General features: G+C 44.2%; 1 protein-coding gene across 1 annotated transcript in view; it reads left to right on the plus strand.

Moving 5' to 3' along the window:
• The window catches only part of LOC143764772 (carbonic anhydrase-related protein 10-like), a 2,293,337-nt gene that overhangs the window by 180,563 nt on the left and 2,099,592 nt on the right, over positions 1–13,182 (plus strand). The gene's annotated exons all lie outside the window — the stretch shown is intronic.

Consider the following 13,182-nt stretch of genomic DNA (forward strand, 5'->3'; position numbering starts at 1 on the left):
GGCTAGCGGAACGCACCAAATAATTAGGAAGATGGTATAATGTGCGTTCACAGCCCGGGGTCCACCGTGCAGAGATGGAACCTGCTGAGTAATGACGGACTATATGGCGGTATAATGTGGATACACACATGGGTCAGCTTCACCCGGTATGAAGGAAGCGAACACTGTTGCGTCACAGGGCCGCGGTACCGCACAAAGAGCGCAAGCAAGGAGTCACAGATCTCTGTCCCAAGACTCAGGGAAAGAGTTCCTCTAGACCTCTTGCGCTCGACACCGCTACTGGGATGTCACAGTTAAACAGAAATAATAGTTTAATGCACAAGAGTGTGTACAGTGCCGCTCTGGCACAACACTAGGAAGGGGATGATTAACCCCTTTCTGACATCTGACGTACTATCCCGTCGAGGTGGGGTGGGCCCGTATGACCACCGACGGGATAGTACGTCATCACCGATCAGCGGCGCTCACGGGGGGAGCGCGGCCGATCGCGGCCGGGTGTCAGCTGCATATCGCAGCTGACATCCGCCACTATGTGCCAGGAGCGGCCACGGACCGCCCCCGGCACATTAACCCCCGGCACACCGCGATCAAACATGATCGCGGTGTACCGGCGGTATAGGGAAGCATCGCGCAGGGAGGGGGCTCCCTGCGGGCTTCCCTGAGACCCCCGGAGCAACGCGATGTGATCGCGTTGCTCCGAGGGTCTCCTACCTCCCTCCTCGCCGCAGGTCCCGGATCCAAGATGGCCGCGGCATCCGGGTCCTGCAGGGAGGGAGGTGGCTTACCGAGTGTCTGCTCAGAGCAGACACTTGGTAAGCCTGCAGCCCTGCACAGCAGATCGCAGATCTGGCAGAGTGCTGTGCACACTGCCAGATCAATGATCTGTGATGTTCTCCCCCTGGGACAAAGTAAAAAACTTAAAAAAAAATCCCCACATGTGTGTAAAAAAAAAATAAAAAAAATATCCAAAATAAAGAAAAAATATATATATATTATTCCCATAAATACATTTCTTTAGCTAAATAAAATAAAAAAACCAATAAAAGTACACATATTTAGTATTGCCGCGTCCGTAACGACCCAACCTATAAAACTGCCCCACTAGTTAACCCCTTCAGTAAACACCGTAAAAAAAAAAAAAAAAAAAACGAGGCAAAAAACAACGCTTTATTATCATACCACCGAACATAAAGTGGAATAACACGCGATCAAAAAGACTGATATAAATAAGCATGGTACCGCTGAAAACGTCATCTTGTCCCGCAAAAAACGAGCCGCCATACAGCATCATCAGCAAAAAAATAAAAAAGTTATAGTCCTGAGAATAAAGCGATACCAAAATAATAATTTTTTCTATAAAATAGTTTTTATCGTATAAAAGCGCCAAAACATAAAAAAAATGATATAAATGAGATATCGCTGTAATCATACTGACCCGACGAATAAAACTGCTTTATCAATTTTACCAAACGCGGAACGGTATAAACGCCTCCCCCAAAAGAAATTCATGAATAGCTGGTTTTTGATCACTCTGCCTCACAAAAATCGGAATAAAAAGCGATCAAAAAATGTCACGTGTCCGAAAATGTTACCAATAAAAACATCAACTCGTCCCGCAAAAAACAAGATTTACATGACTCTGTGGACTCAAATATGGAAAAATTACAGCTCTCAAAATGTGGTAACGCAAAAAATATTTTTTGCAATGAAAAGCGTCTTTCAGTGTGTGACAGCTGCCAATCATAAAAATCCGCTAAATAACCCGCTATAAAAGTAAATCAAACCCCCCTTCATCACCCCCTTAGTTAGGGAAAAATAAAAAAATTAAAAAATGTATTTATTTCCATTTTCCCATTAGGGTTAGGGTTAGGGCTAGAGTTAGGACTAGAGCTAGGGTTAGGGCAAGGGTTAGGGCTAGGGTTAGGGTTAGGGTTGGGGCTAGGGTTAGGGCTAGGGTTAGGGCTAGGGTTAGGGCTAGGGTTAGGGTTAGGGCTAGGGTTAGGGCTAGGGTTGGGGCTAGGGTTAGGGTTAGGGCTAGGGTTAGCGCTAGGGTTGGGGCTAGGGTTAGGGCTAGGGTTAGGGCTAGGGTTAGGGCTAGTGTTACGGCTAGTGTTAGGGCTAGTGATAGGGCTAGGGTTATTGCTAGGGTTAGGGCTAGGGTTAGGGCTAGGGTTGGGGCTAGGGTTGGGGCTACAGTTAGGGTTGGGGCTAAAGATAGGGTTAGGGTTTGGATTACATTTACGGTTGGGAATAGGGTTGGGTGTGTCTGGGTTAGAGGAGTGGTTAGGGTTACTGTTGGGATTAGGGTAAGGGGTGTGTTTGGATTAGGGTTTCAGTTATAATTGGGGGGTTTCCACTGTTTAGGCACATCAGGGGCTCTCCAAACGGGACATGGCATCCGATCTGAATTCCAGCCAATTCTGCGTTGAAAAAGGAAAACAGAGCTCCTTCCCTTCAGAGCTCTCCCGTGTGCCCAAACAGGGGTTTACCCCAACATATGGGGTATCAGCGTACTCAGGACAAATTGGACATCATCATTTGGGGTCCAATTTATCCTGCTACCCTTGGGAAAATACAAAACTGGGGGCCAAAAAAAAAGTTTTGTGGGAAAAAAAAGATTTTTTATTTTCACGGCACTGCGTTGCAAACTGTAGTGAAACACTTGGGGGTTCAAAGTTCTCACAACACATCTAGATAAGTTCCTTGGGGGGTCTAGTTTCCGATATGGGGTCACTTGTGGGGGGTTTGTACTGTTTGGGTACATCAGGGGCTCTGCAAATGCAACGTGACGCCTGCAGACCAATCCATTTAAGTCTGCATTCCAAATGGCGCTCCTTCCCTTCCGAGCTCTGTCATGCGCCTAAACAGTGGTTTCCCCCCACATATGGGGTATCAGCGTACTCAGGACAAATTGGACAACAACTTTTGGGGTCCAATTTATCCTGATACCCTTGTGAAAATACAAAACTGGGGGCTAAAAATCATTTTTGTGAAAAAAAAAAGAATTTTTATTTTCACGGCTCTGCGTTATAAACTGTAGTGAAACACTTGGGGGTTCAATGTTCTCACAACACATCTAGATAAGTTCCTTGGGGGGTCTAGTTTCCAATATGGGGTCACTTGTGGGGGGTTTGTACTGTTTGGGTACATCAGGGGCTCTGCAAATGCAACGTGACGCCTGCAGACTAATCCATTTAAGTCTGCATTCCAAATGGCGCTCCTTCCCTTCCGAGCTCTGTCATGCGCCCAAACAGTGGTTCCCCCCCACATATGGGGTATCAGCGTACTCAGGACAAATTGATCAACAACTTTTGGGGTCCAACTTATCCTGATACCCTTGTGAAAATACAAAACTGGGGGCTAAAAAATCATTTTTGTGAAAAAAAAAAGAATTTTTATTTTCACGGCTCTGCGTTATAAACTGTAGTGAAACACTTGGGGGTTCAAAGTTCTCACAACACATCTAGATAAGTTCCTTGGGGGGTCTAGTTTCCAATATGGGGTCACTTGTGGGGGGTTTGTACTGTTTGGGTACATCAGGGGCTCTGCAAATGCAACGTGACGCCTGCTGACCAATCCATTTAAGTCTGCATTCCAAATGGCGCTCCTTCCCTTCCGAGCTCTGTCATGCGCCCAAACAGTGGTTCCCCCCCACATATGGGGTATCAGCGTACTCAGGACAAATTGGACAACAATGTTTGGGGTCCAATTTATCCTGATACCCTTGTGAAAATACAAAACTGGGGGCTAAAAATCATTTTTGTGAAAAAAAAAAGAATTTTTATTTTCACGGCTCTGCGTTATAAACTGTAGTGAAACACTTGGGGGATCAAAGCTATCAAAACACATCTAGATAAGTTCCTTAGGGGGTCTACTTTCCAAAATGGTGTCACTTGTGGGGGTTTTTAATGTTTAGGCACATCAGGGGCTCTCCAAACGCAACATGGCATCCCATCTTAATTCCAGTCAATTTTGCATTGAAAAGTAAAATAGCGCTCCTTCCTTTCCGAGCTCTGCTATGCGCCCAAACAGTGGTTTACCCCCACATATGGGGTATCGTCGTACTCAGGACAAATTGCAAAACAACTTTTGTGGTCTAATTTCTTCTCTTACCCTTGGGGAAATAAAAAAATGGGGGCGAAAAGATCATTTTTGTGAAAAAATATGATTTTTTATTTTTACGGCTCTGCATTATAAACTTCTGTGAAGCACTTGTTGGGTCAAAGTGCTCAACACACATCTAGATAAGATCCTTAGGGGGTCTACTTTCCAAAATGGTGTCACTTGTGGGGGGTTTCAATGTTTAGGCACATCAGGGGCTCTCCAAACGCAACATGGCGTCCCATCTCAATTCCAGTCAATTTTGCATTGAAAAGTCAAATGGCGCTCCTTCCCTTCCGAGCTCTGCCCTGCGCCCAAACAATGGTTTACACCCACATATGGGGTATCAGCGTACTCAGGACAAATTGAACAACAATTTTTGGGGTCCAATTTCTTCTCTTACCCTTGGGAAAATAAAAAATTGGGGGTGAAAAGATCATTTTTGTGAAAAAATATGATTTTTTATTTTTACGGCTCTGCATTATAAACTTCTGTGAAGCACTTGTTGGGTCAAAGTGCTCACCACACATCTAGATAAGATCCTTAGGGGGTCTACTTTCCAAAATGGTGTCACTTGTGGGGGGTTTCAATGTTTAGGCACATCAGGGGCTCTCCAAATGCAACATGGCATCCCATCTCAATTCCAGTCAATTTTGCATTGAAAAGTCAAATGGCGCTCCTTTCCTTCCGAGCTCTGCCATGCGCCCAAACAGTGGTTTACCCCCACATATGGGGTATCAGCGTACTCAGGACAAATTGTACAACAAATTTTAGGGTCTATTTTCTCCTGTTACCCTTCGTAAAATAAAACAAATTGGAGCTGAAATAAATTTTGTGTGAAAAAAAGTTAAATGTTTATTTTTATTTAAACATTCCAAAAATTCCTGTGTAACACCTGAAGGGTTAATAAACTTCTTGAAAGTGGTTTTGAGTACCTTGAGGGGTGCAGTTTTTGGAATGGTGTCACACTTGGGTATTTTCTATCGTATAGACCCCTCAAAATGACTTCAAATGAGATGTGGTCCCTAAAAAAAAATGGTGTTGTAAAAATGAGAAATTGCTGGTCAACTTTTAACCCTTATAACTCCGTCAGAAAAAAAAATTTTGGTTCCAAAATTGTGCTGATGTAAAGTAGACTTGTGGGAAATGTTACTTATTAAGTATTTTGCGTGACATATGTCTGTGATTTAAGGGCATAAAATTCAAAGTTGGAAAATTGCGAAATTTTCAAAATTTTCACCAAATATTCGTTTTTTTCACAAATAAATGCAAGTTATATCGAAGAAATTTTACCACTATCATGAAGGACAATATGTCATGAGGAAACAGTGTCAGAATCGCCAAGATCCGTTGAAGCGTTCCAGAGTTATAACCTCATAAAGGGACAGTGGTCAGAATTGTAAAAATTGGCCCGGTCATTAACGTGCAAACCAACCTTGGGGGTGAAGGGGTTAAGGAGCGATAGTCACACATCTGCACACACATGTTATCAAGTATACACTAGCTCATGGCTGAGCGGCCATGCAAACCTTTTATAGCAGCAGTGCTATGGGACCTTCTAGATGGTCCAATAGGAGCTGCAACAGGACCCGAGCATGTGACCCCCGGCCTCCAATGGGAGGTCGTCCTGTGGGCATGCTCAGTTTGAGAAAAGCAGGACTTAGTCCCAGAAAGACCTGCTCGCTGCTGATCAGTTCTGGCTACAAAGGCAGAGCCTGGAAGGGAAGCAATATCCAGTCGCACAGTATCAGCTTGAGTCTGACGCTGGGACCGACATCTCCGTTGAGCAGGCTCCACTGCAGCTGGAAAAGAATGGTAGACTGCAGCGGAGATAGTTCGAAATTCCCCCCGTGCAGAGGCGGGAACTCGACATCTAACAATCCTCAATCACAAATTTATATAACACGGAACTGGGTAGATTGTTAAATGAATAATGCCTTTGTCTTTACATGGTGATTCAAGTATAGTGCCAAGTACATCACATATAAGAGGGTGGTGGTCCACTATCGCACAGGGGCCCACTGGAGGATTCTCCTGTGGGCTAGTCCAAGCCTGCTCTTAGGGCTCACTCACATGAACATATAAATTGGAAGGGAGAGCATTGCGAGAAAACATGTCATTATACTCTCAACAATGTAATTGTGTCAGTGCTCATCTGCAAGTTTTTTCCCCGCTCGTATCGGACTGAGAAGAAAAATCACACCATGCTGAGAATGTCTGCAAGAATTAGATCACACTTGTCAAAGCAAGTCAATGGGTGCGTCCAATTTTTACACACACATCTCAAAGGAAACCCGACATTTCATTAGCCAGAACCATTTGAATAGAATAGATTGAAATATGTCAATGAGATATATGATCAGTGCTTTGTTTCTGCAGCTTTCTAGACTTATATTTAGCTAATAATTAAATAAATGTAAAAAATAGTGTGGGTCTCCACTATTTTTAATAACCAGCTGAGGGAAAGCAGACAGCTGTGAGTTGATGTTATTATTTGTGAAGGTGCCATAGGTGCAATAGGTTCCTGGTCTATAAATAACAGCTCACAGTTGTCTGCTTTCCCTCAGCTGATTATTAAAAAGTGGGGAACCAAAAATAAAGACATGGGGTCCCCCCAATTGTATCAATGTGATTGTCATGTCTATGGTCAAGAAATTACCAAAATAAAGACCATTAGAAGCAAAGTGCCCACTTTGAGCCTCACCCAGATGTGTGCATTTTCTTCCAGGGGCACTTGCTTTTATACTTCACCATACCATTTTAATTCCACTATGTATGACCACTTGGTTTGATGACTGTTTAATGTTTAAATATTAGGCCGGGTTCACACATGTGAGAAATATGGCCGAGTTTCGCATGTTAATACCCGGCATTGCCGCCATCACGCAGGAGCGGAGCGTGCGGCCGCATAGCAATACTACATGCAGCCGCATGTTCTGCTCCTGAGTGGCGGCGGCAATGCCGGGTATTAACATGCGAGACTCAGCCGTATTTCTCACATGTGTGATCCCGACCTTAGACTGATATTTGTAGAGATGATATATATCCTTTTATTCAGATGTTATTAATATAAGCGTTTAATGTTGATATATAGCACTAAGCACTTCTTCAACTGTATTGCTAATATATACTTTTTCCATATGGATGTAGTCCTATCAGATGATTATTTAGCACTAATTATTGGTGTGTAATCCTCAACATACCTATATAAATAATTTTGGTATTCTAATTACTGTTTAATGGATTTAAGATATACAAGCAATTGATTTGTACACTATCCAAGCCAGTATTATGTGTAATTTAAGATATACAAGCAATTGATTTGTACACTATCCAAGCCAGTATTATGTGTATTTTGCTGCATCCTCTTTTGGCATGATGAACCTTGTTTTTCATTTTCATTTTAATAATTAATAAAGAATTGTTCTTATTATGTTTTTTGTTTACACTTCTTGCCTCTGAATTCTAATCTAGTGTCTGCATCAAGATATGTTATATTAAGTGTGACCTTTAGGCCATGTGCACACGTTCAGTATTTTTCGTGTTTTTTTCGCGTTTTTTCGCTATAAAAACGTGATGAAAACGTGAAAAAAAATGCTTACATATGCCTCCTATTATTTTCAGGGTATTCCGCATTTTTTGTGCAAATGTTGCTTTTTTTCCGCGAAAAAATCGCATCGCGGAAAAAAAAGCAACATGTTCATTAAATTTGCGGAATTGCGGGGATTCCTCACACCTAGGAGTGCATTGATCTGCTGTGCCCACCATGCGGGAAGTAAGCAGATTATGTGCGGTTGGTACCCAGGGTGGAGGAGAGGAGACTCTCCTCCACGGACTGGGCACCATATAATTGGTAAAAAGAAAAAGAATTAAAATAAAAAATAGTCATATACTCACCTTCGATGGCCCCCGCAGTCTTCCCGCCTCTCCAGTGCACGCTGCCGCTTCGGTTCCTATAGCTGGTGTGTGTGAAGGACCTGCGATGACGTCGCGGTCTTGTGATTGGTCGCGTGACCGCTCATGTGACCGCTCACGTGACCGCAACGTCATCGAAGGTCCTGCGCACACACACCATCTATAGGAACGGATGCCGCTGAGGAGATCGGCTGTCTGCAGGTGAGTATAACCATTTTTTTTATTTTTTTTATTATTTTTAAACATTCTATCTTTTACTATTGATGCTGCATAGGCAGCATCTATAGTAAAAAGTTGGTCACACTTGTCAAACACTATGTTTGACAAGTGTGACCAACCTGTCAGTCAGTTTTCCAAGCGATGCTACAGATCGCTTGGAAAACTTTAGCATTCTGCAAGCTAATTTAGCTTGCAAAATGCTAAAAAAAAAGCAAAAAAAAAAATGCGGATTTCTTGCAGAAAATTTCCGGTTTTCTTCAGGAAATTTCTGCAAGAAATCCTGACGTGTGCACATACCCTAATGTGTAAGGTCACTTGGACTAGTTTGTTTACATGGTTAATACATAGTAGCATCCCCTTTTGAAAGTATCACAGCTTGTAAATGTTTATTGTAGCCAGCCAAGAGTCTTTCAATTCTTGTTTGAGGCCTTTTCATTCATTCTTCCTTGGAAAACTCTTCCAGCTCAGTTAGGCTAGGTTCACATTAGCGTTTCTGTGCGCAGCGTATCATCTGCATGCGCAAACAAATGCCAAAATGCATGCAAATGCATGTTTACATTTTTATCCGCATGACCTTATGCATGATGCCAACAAACAATGCATGTGCATGCATTTGTATGCATTTTTGCATGTGTTTGTGTTGATTTTGCGCATGTGTATGGTATTTCCCAATGGGCGTGGCTTATGGATTTCTATGTATAGAGACACTGCACAGATGAAATCCTATTCTTTTGATGTTGTATTCTACTGCAAGATGGATCTTAGCATGGAGAGCTTAAATCTGAATCCGAATTTATCATTGAAATTGGCTTTTGATTTTCCTGTGGCTTGTGAGGAAGAAAGGAGAAGAGAAAGATGGAGAAGTAGTCGTTTTCGTCGCTATTAGCAACACCCCATTGTTGAAGTCGGAGAGAGCCTTGGAGTCTACCACTCATTGTTCACTGAGCTTCATGAAAACCAGCAAAAGTTTTTTGAGTAGACAAGAATGTCTGAACAGAGCTTCCAAGAATTGCTGCAACGTGTCAGATGATCCATCACTAGGCAGGACACTGAGCTATGTAGAGCAATTCCTGCTGAGGAACGTCTGTTGGTGACCCTAAGGTACGTAATTTTGAAAAAGAAGCACCTGTCATTAATATTCTTGCTCTAAAAGCCATGTACTGATTTTTTTTCCTATTTTCTTTTCCACAGATTCCTGGCTACCTGAGAGACGGTGGCGACCCTAAATGGACCAATAAACCTTGGACCCAATTTAAGGGATGGTATCTTGAGTCTTATGTTTTTTGTGGATAACCACACCCAGTCATCCACACTCAGGTCCGGACCTGGCACACGCCTACAGTCAGCCACATGTTTGTACCTAGCACCCACACTCAACAGGCGCTGTTTAACTCTCCTCCAGACTGATGACAATTGTGCTACTAACTGGTCTTCCTCCGGAACGCCGGAAGAGCCCCTCTGACTCAAAGTACAAAATTGAGGATGTAGCCCGTAAACACAAAAAAAGGTGACTCCCCAGATGACTCCTGGCGGTGATTATTGATGGCAAACTCAGTCAAAGGAAGGAACGTAGACCACTCCTCCTGGTTATCAGAGACAAAGCAGCGTAAGTACTGTTCCAAATTTTGGTTCATACGCTCAGTCTGACCATTTGACTGAGGATGAAACGCCGAAGAATGAGACAACTTGATCCCCAGCCGTGAGCAAAATGCGTTCCAAAATTTTGCCACAAACTGAGTACCCCTATCAGACACAATGTCAGACGGAACCCCATTTAGTCTGACCACCTCCTGCACAAATACCTGAGCCAGAGTCTTAGCGTTAGGCAACGAAGGCAAAGACACAAAGTGTGACATTTTTGAAAACCAATAAACAATCACCAAGATGACCGTGTTCCCAGCTGAGGAGGGCAAATCAGTGATGAAATCCATGGAGATTTCCGTCCACGGCTTACTAGGTACCTCAAGAGGAAGTAGTGTGCCAACAGGACGGGAGCGGGACGTCTTAGCCCTAGCGCACGTGGTACAAGCTGGCACGTATGAGACCACGTCCTGTCGGATCTTGGGCCACCAAAACCGATGTGACACCAACTCCAAGGTACCTCTAACCCCTGGGTGGCCAGCCAGGACCGCATCATGATGCTCCACCAAAACCTTTAAGCGAAGATGAAGCGGTACAAAAGATTTGTTGATGGGAAGCTCAGATGGTACCTCCTCCTGAGCCTCGGCAATCTCAGCCTCAACCTCGGTAGTGAGAGCCAAAACCACAACACCCTTTTGGAGGATGGGTACTGGATCCTCCCGAGGTTCTCCCCCTGGAAAACACCTAGACAGAGCATCCACCTTAGTGTTTTTAGACCCCGGTCTGTAAGTGACAACAAAATTGAACTGCGTGAAAAACAATGCCCAGCGAGCCTGCCTGGGGGACAGACGCTTGGCTGACTCCAAATACAGCAGATTCTTATGATCGGTAATAACAGTAACCTGATGAATCGACCCCTCCAAGAAGTGTCGCCATTCCTCAAAGGCCAACTTGATTGCCAACAACTCCCTGTTGCCGATATCGTAGTTACGTTCGGCGGACGACAGTTTCTTGGAAAAATAGGCGCATGGACGCAAATCACTCAAAGATGAGCCTTGTGATAGTACCGCCCCCACACCAACCTCAGACGCATCGACTTCCACAACCAAAGGTTTTGATACTTCTGGCTGCACAAGAATGGGGGCTGAAACAAAACTGTTCTTAAGAAATTCAAATGCGCGCACAGCAGCCTCAGGCCAAACGGAGAAATTGGAACCCTTTTTAGTCATGTCAGTTAGCGGTTTAGCAATGATGGAAAAATCCTTGATAAATTTCCTATAGTAGTTAGAAAACCCAAGGAACCGCTGAAGTGCTTTCAGGTTATCAGGCCGTTCCCAATGCAGCACCACTTGCACCTTAGCGGCGTCCATTTTAAAACCAGAAGCAGACACAATATAACCCAAGAAAGGCAACTCTTGAACAGAAAATACACATTTCTCAAGTTTAGCATACAGCTTATTCTCTCGGAGAAGCTGTAACACCTGCATGACATGATCTAAATGAGTATCACGGTCGCAAGAATATATGAGAATGTCATCTAGGTACACGATAACGAATTTCCCCAAAACATGCGAAAACACATAATTAATGAAATGTTGGAACACTGCAGGTGCGTTAGTCAACCCAAATGGCATCACCAAATTTTCAAAATGACCCTCAGGGGTATTAAAAGCCGTCTTCCACTCATCACCTTGATGAACTCTTATGAGGTTGTACGCCCCCCTGAGGTCAAGCTTGGTAAACCACTTAGCACCTGCCACCTGGTTGAACAAATCTGGTATCAGTGGCATAGGGTATGGATCACGATCCATAATCTGGTTCAATTCCCTGAAATCCAAACACGGGTCGTAATCCGCCATCTTTCTTCTTCACAAAGAAGAACCCTGCTGCCACAGGCGAGTATGAAGGCCTGATGTGCCCATTGCTCAAACTTTCAGCAATGTAATCCTTTAACGCTTGTCTCTCCGGACCGGAGATGTTAAACATCCTTACTTTAGGCAATTTGGCCCCTGGTTTAAACCTGATAGTACAGTCATAGGGGCGATGTGGCGGCAACTCTGAACAACCCTTCTCAGAGAACACATCCACAAAATCCAGAAGTGACTCCGGAATGCTTGAAGTCACAGCAGACACACATGTGGCCAGGCAATTCTCCTGGCAGAACTCGCTCCACTGAATTATGTCCTGAGTTTTCCAGTCAATTACCGGGTTGTGCATAGACAACCATGGAAGACCCAAAACCACCTGAGCAGGAAGAGTCCTGAGCACCTTACATGTAACCTGCTCGGAATGTAGAACCCCAATGTGGAGTTTCACCTCAGCCACAAATTCAGTAATCTCCCCCTGTGAGAGAGGAGCAGCATTGATGGTGACCACGCGGATAGGATGAGGCAGTTTTTCAATCCTAAAACCTGCTGTGCGCGCAAACTCCTCATCAATGAGATTTGTGGCTGAACCACTATCCACAAAAACAGTAATTGGCAGCTCACTGCCAGCGATAATAACCTTAGCAGGGAGCATGCATTGAGAAACCACAATGGAGGATATACATAAGCTCAGATTGGTCTCCTCCACACCCTCTGAGCTTAGAAGTTTTCCGCCGTTGTTTTTCTTAGACAGCAGAGGACAGATGTTAATAAAATGACCAGTCTTACCGCAGTAAAAACAGGCTCCCTGCTTCCTGACCTCAGGGGCTCGACGCTTCACATGTGACACCCCTGCGATTTGCATAGGCTCCGTGGGCTCACCTGAAGCAACCACACGTGAACCTAATCCCTCTCCCATAGGCGGTGTCTCATGCTCCCCCTGACGCAAACGGCAATCAATGCGGACAACCAGACTCATAGCGGAATCTAGAGAAGCAGGAGTCTCGTACATCCGGAGGGCTTTTTTAACCCTTCCAGAAACCCCATGAATAAACTGACTCCACAGCGCTGGATCATTCCACTGTGTATCGATCAACCAGCAACGAAATTCAGAACAGTAATCCTCTGCAACTCGCTCCCCCTGGCTAATAGTGCATATCTAAGATTCTGCTAGAGCCATTCTGTCAGGCTCATCGTAAATGTTTCCAAGAAAGGAAAAAAACTCTCCACAGAGTCAAATGCAGCAGAATCAGATGGCAAAGAAAATGCCCATGCTTTGGGATCCCCGCTTAACAATGACAACACCAGGCCCACACGCTGAGCCTCATTACCTGAGGAGATCGGGCGCATATGGAAATATAGTTTGCAAGCTTCACGAAAAGAAACAAATTTACTGCGTTCCCCAGCAAATTTTTCAGGCAAAGGAAACTTAGGCACAGCAACTCTACCTGTCGCTCCAGCTTGCACATTAGATACTGCTAGTCCCTGTTGCTGCACTGCC

Source organism: Ranitomeya variabilis, chromosome 4 (genome assembly GCF_051348905.1).
Source record: "Ranitomeya variabilis isolate aRanVar5 chromosome 4, aRanVar5.hap1, whole genome shotgun sequence".
NCBI classification, from domain to species: domain Eukaryota; kingdom Metazoa; phylum Chordata; class Amphibia; order Anura; family Dendrobatidae; genus Ranitomeya; species Ranitomeya variabilis.